The following is a 5,754-nucleotide window of genomic DNA, read 5'->3' as shown; positions in this document are numbered from 1 at the left end:
CTATAAGCTGTCGCAGGGCCAGCGCAAGAGGTAACGTGGGACCAGTTTATTGCCCCTATTGAATCCGTAAACGTTTTCTTGTCAAAGATTGACTTGAAGAAACAAGTATTTGTAGGAGTAGCCACGCGATGAAAGCGAAGTGCTACAGGAAAGTGGTCCGTAATAGTGGCACGGATGATAAAAGCCTCAGGAGGCGTCAGAAGATTCGATAAGGCATGATCAATGAAAGTACCAGAAGATCCTTGACCCGTGTCCTTGTGACGGCGTAAACCCACCGAACAGGCGACAGACTCCTTCTGGGAGCACCTATTTCTTGATGCAAAAAGAAATAGCGCGCACTCGGCAAGTGGTAACTGCGATCATGTAGACGACAACATGAGGCTGGAGCGAAGAGGTCAGGAAAGGACCCGTTGTATTAGAAATGAAACTCAAGAGAGAGTAGGATTGTGTTGATATAACACGAAAGAGTGCTTACCAGAGCAAACGCCAGGGCAGAAGGGGACAGAAGAAGAGACGAGACAGAGCGCTGAACTGCCAACAAAGCTTGTCGCACGGTTTCGGCACTTTTTAATTGCCATGATGAAGTGTCCACAAAAAAAGTCCAAATTAAATCTAAAAGCCTGCTTCGCAAGTTAAACCTTGTAAGTGTCCTTAGAACAAGTCAAGTCAGATGCCAAAGAAGACTTCCTTGAAGCCTTCTTCAGCGCGAAAACGCACAAGATCGTCATGCCTTTTAGGCTAATTATATCTGAAAATATTACTTGGCAAAAATGTGTTGCGCTCTACCTGCAGAAAACCTTGAAATCTCTAGAAGTGAACGATCCATTTCTGGTAAAAAGTTCATGAGAAGTCCAGGAGTTTAGTCTCGTCGCGTTGGAATAAGGCTCTATTCGCCTTCTTTGTAGACTTCAAGAACCTGTACTGTTATACACCGCATGACTCATTGTTACAATGCATTGAAGAATATATAGATGAGTTTGGCGCCTCAAAATTCCAGCCCTGGTCTGGCGTCAGCGTCAGTGGGTTTTTAGAGCTTCTAAGGTTTTACCTTCATTCGACGTACATCCTATGGGATGAAAAACCTCACCTTCAAAAATCCGGTATTTGTATTGGTTCTTGCATCGCTCCCATCGTCAGTGACCTGTTTTGAGGCGAATTAGATATATCCACTTCGGAAGTTTTCACCAACACTAATGCGACGAACGTTTTCAGATACGTAGATGATTTATTAAATTTTTGGACACTTATGTTACATTGTATAAGAATGGTGCTCTTGCAGTTTTAGACCTGATGCGAAATGGTTTCAAACATTTTTGGCTTACTCATGAACTATCCTACAATTGTGAAATCAGGTTCCTTGACTTTGATCTGTTCCTGAATAATAGACGCACTTGCTGGATGTATCAACCGCGTCGAAATAAGCCTGTTTTGCCTTTTCATTCCACACATTCTAAATTAGTTAAGCGAGGTATCGCAAAATCTTGCTTCATGAATGCCTTGCGAAAATCCTGTGCGCACAACATTACAGAAAGCTTTGTTGAGCAATCTTCAAGGCTGACGTCGGCTGGTTACCCCGACCACGTGCAAGTTTCCGTTGGCGAAGGCTTGCTGGGTGAGCTGCAGGCCAAAGGGAATGATAACGTAGTCCCACCTGTCACAGCTAGACGGGCTTTCGCCGTGGTTCCGTATATGCACAAGATGGCGCACAACCTTAAGAAAGTGGCCTAGCGAGTTAGTGTGACGGTGGTCTTCATGGCTCCTAAAAATTGAGTCGCCTGTGCAAGCTGTCCCTTCCTCCGTCCAGACCCACCCTCGGTTGCAGTACAAAACATGCAAATTTATTTAGAGAGTGCATCTTCAATGTGGTGTATCAGCTGCTGTTGTGTTGAAGGTATTACGTCGGCCGAACAGGTCGTTGTAACAATGAGAGGCTGAGGGAACATAGGTGCAATGTGGATCACTATAAACAAGGATGGCTGTCCCCTCCATGCAGCACGTGTGGCTGCCGGCCAATATTTTCAGAGTGTAGTATTGTTGCAAGATGCAGGGATCGCAGTACACGCGAGATTATAGAGGCAGAAAAAATTTGCTCATTGAAAGATACTTGTGTTAGCACCCCTTCTGTCGAGCTCACCGATAAGGAAAAGTTGTTCCTTTGCTTGTAGGCGTAATGTACTTATGCATTGCCATTGTGTTTCCCACATGACTGTTGCGATTGGCAACTGTCTAAAAGCGAAGACCTTCGCCAGAAACGAATTGCTGGCAGTTCATCGCTCTGTCTCGTCTCCTATCCTTTCCTTCCCTGTCGTTTTCGCTGGTAAGCACTCTTTATCATGTTATACCAACGCGCCCAATCCTACTGTCTCTCAAAACATCATGCGCACATAAAAAGCGGGAGAGTTTTGTAAGTCAGTTACGCCGTATATTGGCTGCAGGTTTGAGAATCACCTGCAGCCAATATACGGCATGCCAAATTTTCAAAACTCTACGGCATTTTATGTGCGCATGACATTTTGAGAGCCAAATTTATACATGTCGAAACTATAGCACGAATTTGTGTGCGAGTGATATTATCAGCGAAAGTGGAACTAATCAGTGTATCCGCCTTGAAAGTGACACCGACGAACTTCCAGTCTTCAGCAACACCAGCTGCTTGGAAGAAAAATTGCGATTAGAAACTGTACGTAAACCCAATCATCCTTTTTTTTTAAAGTTGCGTTAAACACGTGCTCGTTGTTTCGTCCGCCGAATATTGCTGATACGGTAACGCTCTAGACGCGTGCCATAATGCTGCTCGCGTCGGCGTCTACGAATGGAGTCGTTCCTTTTGTTTTGCCTGGGTAGTTGATCGTGGAAAAACGGTGTTCTTGGCTAAGTGAAAATTGCGGTTCACTCAATTGGTTTTACGAAGATCAGACGCCCGCTCATGAGTGATTCGTGCCAAGATTTCTGCTTCTCGTTGCTGCCTTCGCCTCCCTTAAAAATAACGTGAGCGTCTCGAGAAAGTTCTTGCGACTCTAAAAGAAGGAAAACAATGATGCCGAACAAGTATGTACTGAAATTTAGGAGGTGGTTTCTTGGTTTCGCTTTCTTCCAAACGGCCTGTACCTGCTCGGTCAAAGTTTTTTTTTTCTGAAATAAATCACAACGCTTCAAAAGAGCTTTGTGTTCTTTCTCTTAAAAAATTAACATTTGATTCATTTCCTCCCCAAAAAGTGTAAGATATATTGCATGGTGGTACGAAAAAAGTAAATGTTGGAGGCGCTTGAAAAACTGAAACAGAAAAAGCACGAAACCGGACAACTTGGCGTATTATCGCATGTGCAGAAGCACCGCCCAGGTAGCTTTGGCAGTGCTGCCACAGAACGTTCTCGCCGAGTATAGCTAACTAAACACTCCTACCTAGAACGCAAGGTCTCACCCCCCACACAGTAAACATAACGATTGATTAATATGTGTGGTTTAACGTCCCAAAACTACTATATGATTATGAGAGACGCCGTAGTGGAGGGCTCCGGAAATTTCGACCACCTGGGGTTCTTTCACGTGCACCCAAATCTGAGCACACGGGCCTACAACATTTCCGCCTCCATCGGAAATGCAGCCGCCGCAGCCGGGATTCGAACCCGCGCCCTGCGGGTCAGCAGCCGAGTACCTTAGCCACTAGACCACCGCAGCGGGGCGTAAACATAACGAAGCTTTTACGCTAAGGCTATGACCACCAAGAAGTTACCCCTACACACTCTTGATTAACAAGATTTACTCGGAGTACTTTTTTTCTACAACATGCGATAAATGCCACGACGCATATATTTTACTCACTCCTCTGCCCTGGCGTTGTTTTCAGTTACGCAATGACAATGAAAATACTGAACCACGGTTCGGCGCAGCGAAACGCAGTGACACATAAGAGGGACAATAATGGACAGTCGAACGGGCGCACGAAGCGGCCTAAAGGGGCACTGAAACACTTTTTCAAGTACCCATGGAATGGATTCACTGGAAGAGCTTATTGCCTCACGAATTCAACGTCACAAAAATTTTAAGAATCGGTCCAGTGCGAGTGGGGTACTGAGATTTGTCACATGCTACTATTCAATTCTCTCATCTCTTATCCCGACGAAAAGGTTGTAAGTTAAGCAGAGAGGGATGGCAGGGCCTAAGAAAATACGTCACGCGCACCTCGCGACTTTCTGGACTTTTTTTTCTGGAAATGTGAGGTTTTTTTCACTGTGATGTCACATGCTCGAGTGGACAAGTCGCAGTCTCCCGCGGCGATCTCTGTAACGAGCGAGCGCACCATGTTCATATCAGCCAATGGCTGATAGATGGGCAGTCTACGAGTTATTTTTGAGCGTCTTCTGTCATTTGTCTAGATAAGGGAAAGCAGTTTTTAGCTGACTTTGATAATTGATTGTGAATTCCAGGCCACGTGCTGCGCTGTAGTATTTGGCTCGCGTGTTGTCAGGAGCCTCTATACAAATAATAGGCCGCGTTTTCTGACCATGCTCAAAAAGTGTTGCAGGGCCCTTTAATGGCTAATCGGTCCCAACATGGGAGCGGCCCGGCTCAGGCTAAAACACTAGTGTGACCTAATGGACATGAAGTTCCTTGATTTATGCATACATCCATTGGCATTGTTGACCCAACAAATACAAAGAATAATTGTTACGGTCACTGCGAGAATTAAACCTAAGCATTCTATGTGACAACTGAGTATTCTGCACCACAGTGACGCCATGTCTTGGAACTGCTTTGAAAGAATACCCTACGTAGGCACGATGTTGGTGAAGATTAATTGTGGTTGCAGCGCTGCCCATCTAACATTACAAGCATTACATATGCACTCTAATGAGACGGGTATTATATCGGGTTATCGCGAATCGTAGTTCAGCGCCATCAACTGAAGTTGATTTACGTAGCATCATCCAGGGCTACCACCCTCTCAAGCACAAGCGCAATATTTAAGCTTACCGCTTCAGCTGTTGGTAATACCCTGTTGCTTTTTGGATGGTTACGCAACCACAAGCAAGTGGGTACATAAAACATACGTGACTGTTCAATCTAAATGTCCGTGCACGCGTATAACATTTGTACATATATTTAGCGTCATTTTGCTACGTTTCGCTTAAGAAAAAAATATATCATGCCACAGTCACCACCCTACACTTTCTTCGCATGACATTGATTCACATGAAATTAATAATACGTGGGATATGCCAATTTTTGTTTGTAGCATGGGCTGTCATATAACAAAAATTAAGCGATCAAATGCATGCAGATATTTCTTTTTATATAAGGATGAAGAAAAAGGAACGGTCGGAGCTTTCTATTCATAATTTGCGTTCAACGCATATTTGCTCATTGCCCTAACCTAAAAACGCCAAAAAGGTACCCTTTCAAACTTTTTCTCTATTTTGTTGCTTTCAACTTTCAAGAACGCTTTTATGAACATGGGCTCATGTGCGTTCTTCTTGAGAAAACAACCTTCTCGCAACACTTCTAAAGAATAACTAAGATAAAAGGAAAAACTAGGTCTACGAAATTCAATACTAGAGAGCTCTACTAAGATAACAGACGTCTTGAACACACGCAAGCAAATTGTTTCCACGAAACAGCAAAATAGCGGTTGAAAGACTTGCTCAGATGTTGTTAGCCAACACAGTCAAGGACGGAGGACGCATATCTTCGGCCCGTCCCAGCCACCGCGATATCCGATATCTTGTTTAGACGGCCTCGGCTACTTTTTCCGTC

The sequence above is a fragment of the Rhipicephalus microplus genome, chromosome 6 (assembly GCF_043290135.1).
Source record: "Rhipicephalus microplus isolate Deutch F79 chromosome 6, USDA_Rmic, whole genome shotgun sequence".
Classification (NCBI taxonomy): domain Eukaryota; kingdom Metazoa; phylum Arthropoda; class Arachnida; order Ixodida; family Ixodidae; genus Rhipicephalus; species Rhipicephalus microplus.
This window is presented reverse-complemented; position numbering follows the sequence as displayed.